This window comes from Lathyrus oleraceus, chromosome 7 (genome assembly GCF_024323335.1).
Source record: "Lathyrus oleraceus cultivar Zhongwan6 chromosome 7, CAAS_Psat_ZW6_1.0, whole genome shotgun sequence".
Taxonomy (NCBI): domain Eukaryota; kingdom Viridiplantae; phylum Streptophyta; class Magnoliopsida; order Fabales; family Fabaceae; genus Lathyrus; species Lathyrus oleraceus.
In genome coordinates, this window is record NC_066585.1 from 334,514,113 (window position 1) to 334,530,503 (window position 16,391).

Here is a 16,391-nt window from a genome sequence, read left to right on the forward strand (position 1 = left end):
CAAAGAGAATGGGTGGGTTAGAATAGGTTTCGAGTCATAAATACTCTTTCTAAAAACGTGAACCAGGTGTCGCATCCGCGAAAAACAACCGGCGGGCTGAAACAATAAAACACACAGAGCCGCCACTGCGCGTTATTTATCCCAAGATAGGGAAAGGAAACGCTCAGAGAAACCTGGAAAAAGCATGGTCTCACGACCAAAGAGAAAGGGTAAGGGAGTCGGTTACGCAAGGGGAAGGTATTAGCACCCCTCACGTCCGTCGTACTCGACGGGATCCACGCTCTAAGAAAAGAAAAGGTTGCTAAAACACCACACACACACACGTACCGAAGACAACACAGGTGGGGTTAAGAGGAAGAGAGCTCGATAGGACGTCGCATCCTATGCCTACGTATCTCGTCTGGAACGAGAATCAGAGCTGCCGTAGTTCGGCTCACGCACGCCAAACAAGACACACACACCCACAGGCAAACTTGGAACCCGAATGCCAATCGCTGGACTTACATCGGCTTCCGAACCAAACAAACGCCATCAGGATACAGACAGCCAATCGCTGGGCTTACATCCATATCCTGACACACAAGAAGATAACAAGCAAACACACACAAAAAGAAAAAAGTGCCCGGAGAGACCTCGCACGGTCTCCTGCCTACATACCTCGTCTGGAACGAGGATCAGGGCGATGTAGTTCCCCTGAAAGGGAAAGAAAATCTAGCCAGAAACCAAGGGAAGACACACTACCAGGGAGCTGTACTCGAGCCTAGTGTTATCATGCATCATTGCCCTATGTTATGGTTTCTACCTACTTGCACAACTGCAAGCTAATCCTATCCAGGAAAACAAGCATGCAAGCATCAACAGATCAAAACAAGCATTTCAAACAAGTATTCACATAGCACACACTATATCCAGTCAAGTGGGCTCAAACAATGGATTTGACTGCCTAGGCAAGTCATCTGTACAGGGGCAGTATTCGCTCTTAACCTTGCCATTGAGGGGCTAAGGTGAAGCAGATGAAAGGTGAGTGAAGATGAGACTTCACAGCTCTTATCCCTGTCCAGGGAGAGCTTCAGACAAAGGGGCGTGGGTCCAGAATGGAGGGACCCTTCTACGCTCAAGACTCTGACTCGATTGTGCGACAACACAAGATCTTGGGTTTGTGTCCCAATGCGTCAACACAAGCAGTGTGAGCAGAGGGACGACTCAACAGAATAGCGGGGGATAGATTGCATATCCCTTGGATTCCGCCAATTGCCTTAATCAAGGACTTTACCTGCTTGGCACAAATGTAAACAAACACAAACATTGCCTCTTAAGGAGGACTTCAGACAGTTGCCTGGCTAAATAACAAGCCAGGTCTTCCAGACTACATGGAGACAAGAGAGTCTACCTCAACTGGTTTAAAAAACCAAGCAGCAGCAAGCAAGTTCTTAAAGAACTGTAAGCGACTAAATGTACCTGAAATCAATCAAGTATCATCAGTACTCAGACAAACCAACAGTAAACAGCAAAAGTCAATCTATACAGACAACACAAGTTAATGCACACAAGTGCAAGCCATGAGCTCAAACTCAAGCATCAAACCTACAACACAAAGTCAATGTTAGTTCACAACATCAAACAAAACTCAATTTAATCAACTTGCACTTTTTCCCTTAAGCCTTTTGCATTTCAACCTGAAAATCCAAACCAAATGTGAGAAACTAGACCACTAGGCCAAGCCTAGGGTCCAAAGGGGATAAAAAAATCAAAACAGCAAGTGCAAACCAACCAAAATACATTCAAACAAATTAAAAGCAATTGCAATTGGTCCCATGCTCATATCCATCACCATTATCATTTCATGCACAATTTAACATCAATCATGTAATTTGCAACTTCAAAAGACCAAACAAAACTATCTCACTCAAAAGCATATCAAATCAATTCAATTAATTCCATAAAAATTCACACCTAAACAGGACACATTCAATGTATAGCATGTCAATTTTCAGCTCAATTGGACAAAAGAAAGTAGGTCAATGAAAATCAAGAAGTCCAGACACATTTATACAAGCCAATTCAAGGCATCTACACAAGCATCATCTTCCATAAATCATAAAACATTGACAACATTTAAGAAATGGATGGCATCAAAACCACAATGTCCTATAATGTGTCTACAATGCTCACACCAAATTTCATCTTCATCCAATACACCATGAGAATTTCACAAACAAAATGCCAACATGTGTCACACAAATTCACAAAATGAGCCAACAGAGAATAAAATTATCAATCAATTAGAAAACTCCATCAAAAATTCCAGCAAAAATCACATGTAATCTTGACATATCGATGTTCATTCACACAAAAAATTGGAGCAATTCAACATTCCTAAGCCAGGCAAATAAAATCAGAATTTTGACCTAGCTTGGTGTGACACAAATTGTCACACCTCTATTCAAAAAATCATATCTCCATCACCAAGTATCCAAAAATCACAAACTCTACATGAAAATCACCATCAACATGTCCAGAATAAGAACAAAAATTTTCATTCATTTCTTTAAAGGCATCATCATTTCATGAAGGTTTTGGCAAAACATACAAAAATGTGACACATTCCACAAATCCTAAGCCAATTATTTTTCCACACATGCAAAAAATCCACAAAAATCACCATAAAATTCTACACATCATCATGAGAATAATGCAAAAATTTCCACAAATTTGGATGAAAAATGAAGCATCTATGAATTTTGTAAGATCATGTAACAAAATGAAATAAGAAAAGAAAAAAGAAATGAAATAAATATTTAATAAATGAAGCAGTGGCAATTTTGCAATTCTTAACACATTATCCAAAACGACGCCGTTTGGAATATACGCAGTGGCGCGTCCTGGTTGGTTCACTCTGGCGCCAAACACATTATTTGAAATGAAATCCAGAAAAATGGATCAAACAGCCTATTGTTCATCGTTTTTCAGCCAATAATTTCCAGAAAACGCAGATTTCCAAGAACATCGAACATCAACCAAAATTAACAAGAGTATAATCAAAAGAACCGCATGAGCGTGTAGATTCAAGATATGTAACCTATGTAACCTAATTCCTACCACAACTCACGGATCGATCAAAAAAAGAAGTGACATCAAACTTTCAAATCGATATATCTTTCTCCACAGTCAATCATTTCACAAACCAAGAGTTGCATCGTGTTCTACATTGAATGAACTTTCGAAAGCATATGATAATTTAAGCAAAAGTGAGAATCGAATTTTGGTACATTGGAGATGGCAGCTGGTGTTCTTGAAGCTTTTCGTTCCAATCATCCAAAACAGATCGAGGTTGATGTATAGGAAGATGAATGGAGAAGTTATCTCAGCTCAAACACGATCCAGCAGCAAGAATTCTTAAATCACCATTGATAAGCATCACATGAACAATCACGATTTGGCAAGGGCCTTGCAACAATTCACCAAAACAGATGTAGCTAATGGTTTGTGGATCTCGAATCAAAAAGAATCAAGCAATTTCATGAAGAAATGATGGAGAAATCTTGAAAAATGTTGATGAAGTTTTTGAGAGAATTTGGAAAATGGAGGGAAAGTTTGTTATGATTTCTGAGAATTGTAATTATCATTTGCAATTCTGTTACAATTAGAACTTTATACTTCAGCTTAATCATTCTCTTAATCACCAATTAGCCAAAATGAAATAATTAGCATAATGTCAAATTTCAATGAAAGCTCCAAAATGCCCTTGCCAAATATTGAACCATGACAGCTCATGACAGCTCAAACCACTTCTATTTGGCATTTGTGATGTGTAGCAAAAACCCCCATTCCAAAATTCCAATTATTTTGCAAGTTGGACCATTTTGCCCTTGGATTTAATTAGTACACTTGAAAATTGACCTTTTGTATTGACCATTTTTGATGAATTTTGATTATGCACCATGAAAGTACATGTGAAATGGAGTTTTCTCATAAAAAGATCACTCATTTTGGACATTCCATGTGGAAGTTATGCCACTTTGATTATAGGCATTTTTGGAAAATGAATGGACCATAACTTATCAACCATACATGGGAATTTCAAGTTCTTGGACTTTTTGGAAAGGTGAGACCAAGATCTACAACTTTCATGTTGAACAAATTTTCATTTGAAGCTTTTTTGGACATGTAATTTTGTGGTGAAAAACTTTCCATTTTTGGAAACTTCCATTACAAGTCACTTTCTATTTTTGGCAATTTTTGTCCTGACTTTATTTTCTCCATTCTTGAGCTTTGACATGTTAAATAAAACTTGTTTCAACATGAATGAAGTGTATCCAACTCTCTCCCACCTCCAAATCCATAAAATCAAGCACAGTTGACCATAGTTAACTTTTCAACTGATAGATGAATTTGGCAATGCATTGATCAATCTGAGCCCCAATTCTCTGATGAAATGGCTCAAGGATGAAACCCTAGCCTCAATAAGCTCCATAAAATCATGAAATGATCCTCATATCCATTGTAGACCCCATCTCCTGCACAAACCCTGATTGGCCCAATGCAACTGATTAGGGTTGACCAGTGGTCAAAACCCTAATCTCAAGGTATATGCTTCAACACCTGATGATGACAAACCATGATGATGATGATGAATCATTTCAATCAAGATGTAGATCAAGCCCCTTTGAGAATCACAAAACCCTAATTTGGACCTCCACATCCTCAGATGATTAATGACCTGTCCAATGAAACCCTAGCTTGCACCATGACCTCTTATCTTCTGATCAAGACTTAAGAGGATGACTTGCACAATGTATCCACATGATATGCAATATGCAATGCCTAATGACCTAAAAATGTTATGCAATATGTTAAGCTAGTCCCAAGAGAGGAGGGCAAATTTTGAAGTGTTACAGCTGCCCCTATTCAATCCACTGTGAACCTGTCGATATGAATAGCCTCGGCTTTCAGATGATCAGGATGAAGAGTGATTGAATACCAAGAACAGACGAACAATTTGCACTCTGATGGGAAAATAATTAACAATGCCTGTCAGAATCGGCGAAGAAACAATCTTGAAGAAACATCCATCTGGTACGGAGAAAGTCGGCTTGATCACCGAAACAGAATGTCGAACTGGATACCAAAATAAATGGTAACGCAGGGATAACCATGGCCTGAACACCACCTATCCGCTGAGGATTATCTCCTTCTTTTTATGCTTTTCTTGAACCCCGAAATTTTCTGATCTTTTTTCATTTTCTTGAACCCCGCAATTTTCTTTTGCGCAAATGATCCCCGATCACTGCATTTGAACCCCGTTCTCCTATTTGCCAAAATAATGAACCCCGTTCTCCAGAAAACACCTCGTGTCTCCTTTTCTCCATTTGAACCCCAGTCGCCTGACGATAACTTGCGATCGCCAATGTGAACCCCATCTCCAGAAAACACCTCGTGTCTCCTTTTCTCCATTTGGACCCCGCTCTCCAGAAAATGCCTCAACACTTCCCTTTCTCCGCTTGAACCCCGATCTCCAGAAAATGTCGCAACATCTCCCTTTCTCCATTTGAACCCCGTTCTCCGCTTTCTTGTGATAATTCCGCTGGCAACGCCGGAAATAACACCAAACACCACTCTGAGGGCGACATATCAGAGGGTACACCTTCACAAAAGGAAGGTAACATGTGCATCTCTTCATCCGAAGACACCTATAACGACCTCCATTGGCCTCAGCCAAAGTCTAAGGTGACACATGAACAGAAGATAATCCTAAGGACCTCATCCCGGATATAATCTTCAACTCCAATCTCCATTTGAACCCCGCTCTCCAGAAAATGTCTCCACATTTCCTTTTCTCCATTTGAACCCCGAAATCGCGCTGGTCGCGTAACGTCCTCTGATTTTATTTCCATCTCTGTTCGACGGAAAAATTTCCTCCAATATCGCACTACTGGGGATCATTGCTGATCTGACGTCGTAATGCTAAACTCCTCAGAGTAACACCTTCACCATCCGGCGAAACCAAAACCTCAAGCGGTAACCACGGCTTGAACTGTGCTGATCATGTCACCTTCCCATCTCTGTCCGACGGAAACAAATCCTTCCAGTATCGCACTACCGGGGAATACCTTTGATTAAATCATGAGGCTAAACTCCTCGGAGTAACACCTCTTCACTTTTGGGCAAAACCACTTCTCAAACGATAACCACGGCTTGAGACTAGCTTATGCTTGCAATGATGAATGACTTTTTCTGCGTAATGCTCCATAATTATGGAAATGCTACGCAATTTATTATTTTTCTATGCAACATGCTATGCTATTTTTTCATGATGAATGTATAAAAAGTGTCCCCCTCAAGGGATTCTGCCGGGGAGCACGAGACACTCTGTTGAGGAACTCGTCAATACTCCGATTCCACCCTGCTGGGGGCACTGCTGCTGGGAAAAGGTAACCCTTGCTGGGGAAGAACCTCCTTTGCACCCAATCCGCTCGGGAAACTGCTGGGGATAAGAACCACCAACACTCTGTGGGGATATAACAATCTTCGACTTGCTGAGGATATCAATCCCGAACCTGCTTTGGGGAAACCTCACAGATACCTAACGACTTCACTGGGGAAATGCTCACAGATACTCTGCTGGGAAACAGCAACCTCCAGGCCTGGCAACTAGGGAAGCATCGATCTGACACCTGCTGGGGATAACCATCCTGACCCTGCTAGGGAAGCGAATGCCACTCCGCTGGGGACAACCCATGCAACCCATAGGTAGAATCAACTCAGCTGGGGATGCAGATATCAATCTGCTACGGAAGCTCATCCAATCCACTGGTAGGATGAACACTGCTGGAGATATATTTCATTGAAACCCGCTCCACTCGGGGATAGCAACCTTCGGGCCTGGCTGCTGAAGAAACATCGTTTTAAACCTGCCAGGGATAACCATCTCGACTCGGCTAAGGGATCCACAGACCTGGATCTGCTGGGGAGTTAGCCCTCACAACTCTGCTTGGGGACTTAGCTGGGGAAATGAGAAAAGTTGGTTCAGAACACCCGTCGACCTGTCGAACCATGATATCCACCTCCCAATCTCGTATCAGCTTTCCACCTTTGAGAATTCCCAGACTCGTCCGGACCTTTTCTGCTCCATCATCTTGTATTCCCAATCGCTCCGCGCTCGACGAAGAGCGTACTCCTGGGATTTATACAGACTTTTCAATTTTCCGACTTTGAAGAGTCTTCTTGATTAATTCCAAAGGTCGTCTTAGGCCTCGACGTCTCTGCACTGTTCTCCCACTTGCCTGTCCCTGATTGGACCCTGCGGGGAATTTCCACAGACTTTCCAATCTTCCGATTTTGAAGAGTCTTCTTGATTAATTCCAAGGATCGGCGTACGTCTCAACGTCTCTTCATCGTCCCTCGTCCCTGATCGGACTCCATAGGGATTTGTTTTGTCAACAGCTTCCACATCACAACCTACAAGTGAGTGAAAAATAACTAACAGCACCTGCAAAACAGATCGTTAGATAAAACCGTGCCCCAGGCGTGTCAAGATTTCAACACTCGGGTCACTCAACCTTCCGAATAAGATTTCAGGCTTCAATCTTTTAAACATGCATTGGAAGGGACCTGTATGTCTTAAAATGCAAGATTCTTTATCAAAAATATCTGGATGTTTTTGCAATCAAAGCGGTAATGAAAACAAAAAACAAAATTATTTGACTGAATATGCATTTTATTGATTGGAAAAGTGTGGCTCAAATGAGCAATACAAAGGAAGCAATTCCTGAAAAGAGGTAATCGCGCACAAAAGGAAAAATCTATCCTAATGGCAATGTGAAACCCGTGATCTCATCGAGTTCCAACTCGGTCACACCCCATATGTCCTCAGACTCTCCATGCTTTCTGCCTTCTGAACAAGACGTTTCTGATTGATCCCTACCGGGTATTATCCATGATGCTCTAACCAAAGCGCAAACGATCATGCCTGACGCAGTTGTTCGTTTCAATCCCTCTTTTGCCTGGACCGCCCTTTCAAGTTTTCAGTCCACCGGGATACCCTTGTTTGCCCAAGTCGCCTTTTCAGGTTTTCGACTTGCCGTGTGTACAAATTTTCTTTTTATCCCTAATTTTTGCCCGAACCTTTCTTTCTGTTTTTTGGTTCGCCGGGATGCCCATTTTTGCCTGGACTATTTTATTCTTTTTGTCCAGCGGGTCTCTTTATACGAAGTATTTTTTAACTGCGTCCGCATTCACAGGCGATGGAAAAACCTCGCCATCCATGGTCGTTAGCAACAAGGCTCCACCAGAGAAAACCTTCTTGACCACGAATGGACCTTCATAATTGGGTGTCCATTTGCCCCTTCGATCGTTTTGAGGAGGAAGGATCCTTTTCAGCACCATATCACCCACGTGATATACCCGAGGTCGCACCTTTCTGTCAAAAGCACATTTCATCCGTTGCTGGTATAACTGCCCATGACAGATGGCCGCCAGCCTCTTTTCTTCAATCAGGCTTAACTCTTCATACCGAGTCCTTACCCATTCAGCCTCTTGCAATTTCACGTCCATCAGGACTCTCAAAGAGGGAATTTGGACCTCAACCGGTAACACCGCTTCCATCCCATATACCAATGAGAAAGGAGTTGCTCCAGTAGATGTACGCACCGATGTTCGATACCCATGCAACGCAAACGGCAACATCTCATGCCAGTCTTTATAGGTTACCACCATTTTTTGCACAATCTTCTTAATATTCTTATTGGTTGCCTCAACCGCCCCATTCATCTTCGGACGATAGGGAGAAGAATTGTGATGCTCAATCTTGAATTCCCGGCACAATTCTGCCATCATCTTATTGTTCAAATTAGAACCATTATCAGTAATGATTCTCTCGGGAACCCCATATCTGCAAATGATGTCTCTCTTGAGAAATTTGGCAACGACCTGCTTCGTCACGTTCGTATAAGAGGCTGCTTCAACCCACTTGGTGAAGTAGTCAATAGCCACTAATATAAACCTGTGCCCATTCGAAGCAGTAGGCTCAATCTTTCCAATCATATCAATGCCCCACATAGCAAATGGCCATGGAGACGACATTAAGCTCAACGGATTTGGAGGCACGTGCACCTTGTCAGCATAAATCTGGCATTTATGACACTTCCGCACGAAATTGAAACATTGGGCCTCCATTGTCATCCGATAATAACCTGCCCTCAGCAGCTTCTTCACCATTGCATTCCCACTGGCATGGGTACCGAACGACCCTTCATGAACCTCTTTCATCAATTGGCTTGCTTCTCTATCATCAACACATCTGAGCAAGACCCAGTCAAAATTCCGCTTGTACAAAACCCCATCCTTATTCAGATAGAACACCATGGCCAACCTCCGCAGAGTCTTTCGGTCCTTTTTCGATGCTCCCTCAGGATACTCTTGAGTCTCCAGATAGCGCTTGATATCATAATACCACGGCTTCTCATCATCAGGCGTTGTATCAACAGCAAACACATAAGCCGGTCTATCTAGACGACCTACTTCAACACTGGGGAACTGATTCCACCACTGCACCTTAATCAAGGCGGCTAGAGTAGCCAAAGCATCCGCCAAAGGATTCTCCTCTCTGGGCACATGATGCAACTTCACGTTAGTGAAAAACGTCAACAATCTCCTCGTATAATCTCGATACGGCACTAAATGAGATTGATGCGTATACCATTTTCCGTTAACCTGATTTATCACCAGAGCTGAATCTCCGTATATGACAAGGTTCTTGATTCTCAAATCAATCGCCTCTTCAATCCCCAATATGCACGCTTCATATTCAGCCACGTTGTTGGTACACTCAAATGTTAACCGGGCAGCAAAAGGAATATGGGATCCTTTCGGCGTAACCAAAATAGCACCAACACCACTTCCATTCACGTTAACGGCCCCATCAAACATCAGAATCCATTCGGATTCAGGGTCAGACCCCTCCTCCGGGATTGGTTCCTCGCAATCTTTCGATTCGAGAAACATGATGTCCTCATCAGGGAATTCAAACTTCATCGGTTGATAATCATCAATAGGTTGCTGGGCGAGGTAATCAAACAATACACTCCCCTTGATCGCCCTCTGAGAGGTGTATTGTATATCATATTCTGTCAAAATCATTTGCCATCTCGCAACCCGTCCGGTCAATGCTGGCTTTTCGAAAATGTACTTGATTAGATCCATCTTGGAAATCAATAAAGTGGTATGAACCAACATGTACTGCCTTAGTCGGCGAGCAGCCCAGACCAAAGCACAACAAGTTTTCTCGAGCAGTGAATATCTTGTTTCACAGTCGGTAAACTTTTTGCTAAGGTAGTATATGGCATGCTCTTTTCGACCAGACTCGTCATGCTGCCCCAATACACACCCCATAGACCCCTCGAGGACTGTCAGGTATAGAATTAACGGTCTTCCCTCCACAGGAGGCATCAGAATCGGAGGCTCCTGCAAATACTCTTTTATTTTTTCAAATGCCGCTTGGCAATCATCATTCCACCTGACCGTTTGATCTTTTCTCAACAACTTGAAAATCGGTTCACACGTGGCTGTTAGGTGAGATATGAACCGCGAAATGTAGTTCAATCTACCTAAGAAACCACGAACCTCCTTCTCTGTTCTCGGTTCAGGCATTTCTCTTATTGCTTTTACTTTTGCAGGATCAACCTCGATTCCTTTCTCACTCACCATGAACCCCAACAATTTACCAGACCTCACTTCGAACGTGCACTTGTTCGGATTCAACCTCAGTCTGAACTGTCTCAACCGGTCGAACAACTTGGCCAGATCTACCAAATGCCCCTCTTCTGTTTGGGACTTTGCTATCATGTCATCCACATAACATTCAATTTCATGATGAATCATATCATGAAACAAAGTCACCATGGCCCTCTGATAAGTAGCACCGGCGTTTTTGAGACCGAACGGCATCACCTTGTAACAAAAAGTACCCCATGGTGTAATGAACGTTGTTTTCTCCATATCATCTGACGACATTTTGATTTGATTATAGCCAGAAAAGCCATCCATGAAGGAAAACACCGAGAATTGAGCTGTATTATCTACCAACACATCAATGTGAGGTAGCGGAAAATCATCTTTCGGACTAGCTCTGTTCAAATCCCGGTAGTCCACACACATTCTCACTTTCCCATCTTTCTTCGGGACTGGCACGATGTTCGCAACCCATGGCAGATAATTAGTGACAGCAAGGAAACCAGCATCCCACTGCTTCTGCACTTCCTCTTTAATCTTCATCGCCATATCAGGTCGAGTTCTGCGCAACTTCTGCTTCACTGGAGGACAATCTGTTCTCAACGGTAGCTTGTGCACAACGATATCGGTATCCAACCCTGGCATATCTTGATAAGACCAGGCAAAGATGTCGACATATTCTTTCAACAATACTACCAATCTGCTCTTGACACTTTCCTCCAAAGCAGCCCCGATTTTCACTTCTTTCTTAACCTCGTCGGTACCCAAATTCACAACCTCAATCTGCTCTTCGTGCGGCTGAATCACCTTCTCCTCTTGTTTCAACAACCTGGCTAATTCCCCTGGCAGTTCACAATCTTCTTCGTCTTCTTCTTCACCAAGATAGATTGGATTGTCGAAGTCATACAAGGGTGTAACAGGATTGTTATCAATGAGATCCGGAGAGGAATCGCATCTGCATGAATGTTGATTCATGCATTGCTTTAGAACCGGTGTGACAAATAAAAAAGAAAAATGAAAACATTGCCATTTTTATTTTGTTTTTATTTTTAAACTGTAAAAATAAATGAAAAACAGGGAACACCGCTTTTAACTGAAAAACATCCTTTATTAATGATGCAAATTTGCAAATTTAAACATGAGGTGGCCCTTACAATGAACCATTACGTGTCGGGCAACACATATGGCTTTCATGCATATAAACTGAAAAACAGGAAAAATATTACTCTTCCAGCAGAGTGACCCGGATGATCTTTTCAGCCTACCAGTTCTGGATTCCCATCCCTGGTGCGCACGGCTTTATCCACCGGTCCATGCCACAGTCGCTATCAGCATCTTCACCCATCATGCAGATGTGATCCGGATCCAGCATGCCGGCACTAGTGAAGGTGACTGACGTACGACGTCCTCTGCCCTGTCTTGAGCCTCGGCCCGGCTGGTACCCCACTCTAAAGCGATCTTTCTTCGCGGAGACATCCATCATTCTGCCCCAACCAGGAGCCTCTCCACTCTTTACCACCTCAGCGGCCTGCTTGTACGAAGCAATGGACGGTTTCTCCTCCTCCTTAGCAAAAAGAGCATTCTCTACCTTAACGGTTTCAAATGCTTGACTAGGCGTCTCCCAGATTTCTCCGTCCATCTCAACATATTTAAACGAGGACAGGTGGCTGACAAAGATGTCCTCCTCTCCGCACACAGTGACGACTTGGCCCTCCCAGATGTACTTCAATTTCTGGTGCAAAGTCGAGGTCACTGCCCCAGCAGCATGAATCCATGACCTACCCAACAAGAAACTGTATGCCGGCTGAATATCCATGACATAGAAAGTCAACTTGAACATTTCCGGGCCAATCTTCACTGGCAGCTCGACCTCTCCAAACACGGCCCGCTTCGACCCGTCGAAAGCTCGCACAATCAAATCTGTCGGGGTCAAAATCAGCCCATCACAATTAAGCTTAGCCAGAGCCTTCTTCGGCAACACATTTAATGAGGAGCCGGTATCAACCAGCACATGCGAAAGCACGGCCCCTTTACATTCCATTGCAATGTGTAGCGCCCGGTTGTGATTCCTCCCATCCACAGTCAGGTCCATGTCCGTAAAACCCAACCCATGGCTGGCATGCACGTTAGACACGACCGTCTCCAACTGGTTTATTGTTATCTCTTGAGGAACATAGGCCTTCTTCAAGATTTTCAACAGAGCCTCCCTATGCCCCTCAGAGCTCAACAGCAACGATAGGATAGATATTTTGGAGGGAGTCTGCTGCAAATGGTCAACCAATTTGTACTCAGACCTCTTGATGATTCTAAAAAATTCCTCTGCATCATCATCAAGTTTTTCATCCGACCCCGCAGGCGCCGATGTCACATCAGGAGTACCACTATTCACCACAGCTTTTCCTTTTGCCCTGGCTAAAGCCTCGGCCTTTTCTTTTTTCTCTTGTTCTCCTTCTCCTCCCCTCAGGGCCTCTGGAGCAAATAATCGGCCACTGCGAGTGAAACCGCTGGTACCGGCATTATCCACCTTTAGAACGGTGGTTTCACTAGCAGCCTGATCTTCCACTTTCTCCCCATTACAATAAACTTCTCCACCATAATGCCAAGGCATGGCATCATCTTTGTCGTACGGAATTGGCCTAGGTACCGTGATGGTAACTGGAGCCGCTTCAGCAAGATTAGACAAATCCACCGGATCAAAGTAGATTGTTATGGTGGAGACATCCATCTTCCCCTTATCAGCCTTCTTTTCAATCACAATATCCCCATGGTCCATCAGACCCTGGACAGTCTTCCTCATAAGTTCGCACCCATTAACAGAATTAGTGCACTCAGCACAATCATCTTCACAGCCCGGATGAACCCCATTCTTCAACAACAGCCCCTTGACCTCAGCCAACGGAGTCCTCAACTGATCCACACTTGACAGCCCAACTCTACTCTCCTCAGAAACAACATTCACCCCCCTTTGACCATGCGCGGGCATGGGATTAACATTGACGTTGGGAGATGGTGCGAAATTGATTGCTTTTGAATCCACCAGGTCTTGAACTGTGTGCTTAAAAGCTTTACAGTTCTCAATGTTATGTCCGGGAGCACCTGAATGGAATTCACATTTGGCATTCTCGTCATAATTAGCTGGCCTTTGATCAGGTCTCAAAGGTGCCAGAGTCCTGGTCTGTACCAACCCCAGATCCATCAGCTTTTTGAACAGGAAAGAATAGGTCACCGGAGGCCTATCAAACTGCCTGTCCATAGCTCTTCCCTTCATCTGATAACCAGCCCTTTGAGGCCTCTGCTGAAAGGGTTGCCTCTGCTGCTGAGGTTCTTGCTGTTGTGGTTGTTGCTCAGCAGGAATAGTTACCGCAGCAGTGTGCTGAAAGTAACGTTCCCTACTGGGTCCTCGTTGAGCATACACGGCGCTTGTGTCATCCTCCTTCTTCCTCTGACCATTGCCAAAAGGTTTCTTCGACCCTGAAGAAGAGGCTACACCCTGAATCTTCCCGAGCTTCAGCTAGCTCTCAATTCTCTCTCCAGCCACCACAATATCAGAAAAGTTGGTCACCGGACAACCAACCATCCTCTCAGCATAAGCCCCCTGCAAAGTCCCCATGAAGAGATCAAACATTTCTCTATCAACAAGTGGAGGTTGCACTCTGGCAGCCAATTCCCTCCACCTCTGGGCATATTCTTTAAACCCCTCGTTGTTCTTTTGAGACATACCCTGCAGCTGGGTACGACTCGGAGCCATGTCAGCGTTGAACTGATATTGCTTAAAGAATGCGTCCCCAAGATCCTGCCAATTCTTGATATCTGAGGACTTCAGCTTGGTATACCATTCCAGTGAGCCTCCGGACAGGCTGTCCTGGAAGAAGTACATCCACAGCTTCTGATCCATGGTATATGCCGAGATCTTGCGGACAAAAGCCTGCAAATGCGTCTCAGGACAAGAACTTCCATTGTAACGGTCAAACGCGGGCGCTTTAAACTTCTGCGGGATCACAATCCCCTCAACAAGCCCCATATTCGACATGTTGACCACCCCAGGAGTGGCATAACTTTCTAGCACTTTAATCTTCTCAGCCAACAGCTGAATCTCCTTGCTTTGAGGCTGGATCCCATATTGACCCAAGGGCTCATTATGCATTGAGAACTGATCGGCTTCCCTGTCTTCCTCTCTGTCCTCATCAAAACCGTAGAATGGAGGCAACAGACCGTCCTTCATATTCTGCCCCAGACCGGGCCCAGGTTGACCACCGGCACCACCAAAACCAACAACATTATTTACCATACCGACTGTTGCTCTCTTACCACCATCTCGAGAACCACCCAGCCCCTGGTTGGAGACACCATCCAGGTTTACACCACTATTTGCTGCAGAAGCTTGCTCGAGCTTTTCAACCTTGTCAGCTAGAGCCTTCTGACCAACCGCAAAGCCTTGCATGATGTTGATCAGCTCATTCATTTTGTCTTTCAGCTCGAGGAGATCAGTACTTGGAAGATCCATCAGTCTAGGAGTGTTGCGTCGTGTGAAGTATCTGTGAGGTCGGGTTGAGTGCAAAGGTACAGTTCTGCGAGCACGAGCAATGATTCCTGTAACAATCAAGCACGTTAGTAACAGATACCTGCAAAATAAAGCACAAGTTATTATGATCAATGCATGAATGCAGTGTTTATCCACATGAGGAACACTTTGTCTCTTGATCCTGGCTTCATTAAGACAAATAATAATCCGGCATCAATATTCCAATATTCAGCATTTGATTTCAACATACAGATCAGAGATATATGATTTAGCAAAAATACCCCCAACCATGTGTGTGCTTGTGTGAGTGCATACGGTAAAGCAAATAAAGCTTGAAGATCAATCACTGAATGAAAATCAATCATCACATAGCAAAGTGTACAATAAGTGCCATAGTCATACATCAAATCAGTTATAAATCCAATACAATCTTCCAGAATAGGGAAAGAAATACAAGCAAATGAATTCCGTCAACAAGCCTGACGATAATCCACACAAATGAAAGATCTAGCCTGATGAGGGTCCCACAGATGGCCCTATCTCAGCTTCCATCCTTGCGAACTCCGCGGCGAACCTGAGCTCGGTATTCTCCTGTTGTAATCTCCCCACCTCTTTCTGGTGAATCTTCATCTGCCTGAAATAATGATCTCTCTCAGCCATATAATGATCCCTTTCAGCGATGATCTTCATGCTCTCGGTCTCCTTAACCTTCAGCTTTGACTCCCACTCAGCAATGAGAACTCAGACTCTATCATCCCTCTGATCCCTCACCAAGATTTGCCTCCTCTTCTCATCTTCAATGACCTTTGAAGCTCTAGCCAATCTCTCTTTGGTGATGTCATGCTCCTTTGTTGAAGATGCCAAAGCCTGACTGACCTTCCCATAGTAGGCAGTATCCATCTCAAAGCGCTTCGCTTCTAGGGCATGTCGCTTGTCCTGATCCTCCATCTTCACTCTGATCTCCTGGTTAGCCATCTGAATCCGAGCAACACTCATCTCCAATTCCGCTTTCTCTGTAAGCAACTGATCTCTGGCTCTCTTCATTTCAAGGAACTCTTCCATACTAACGGTGGAAGTCGGTCCCTCAATCATAGGACACCAAGGATCACCTCCCGGAAATGGTAGATGTGTAATCTCAATT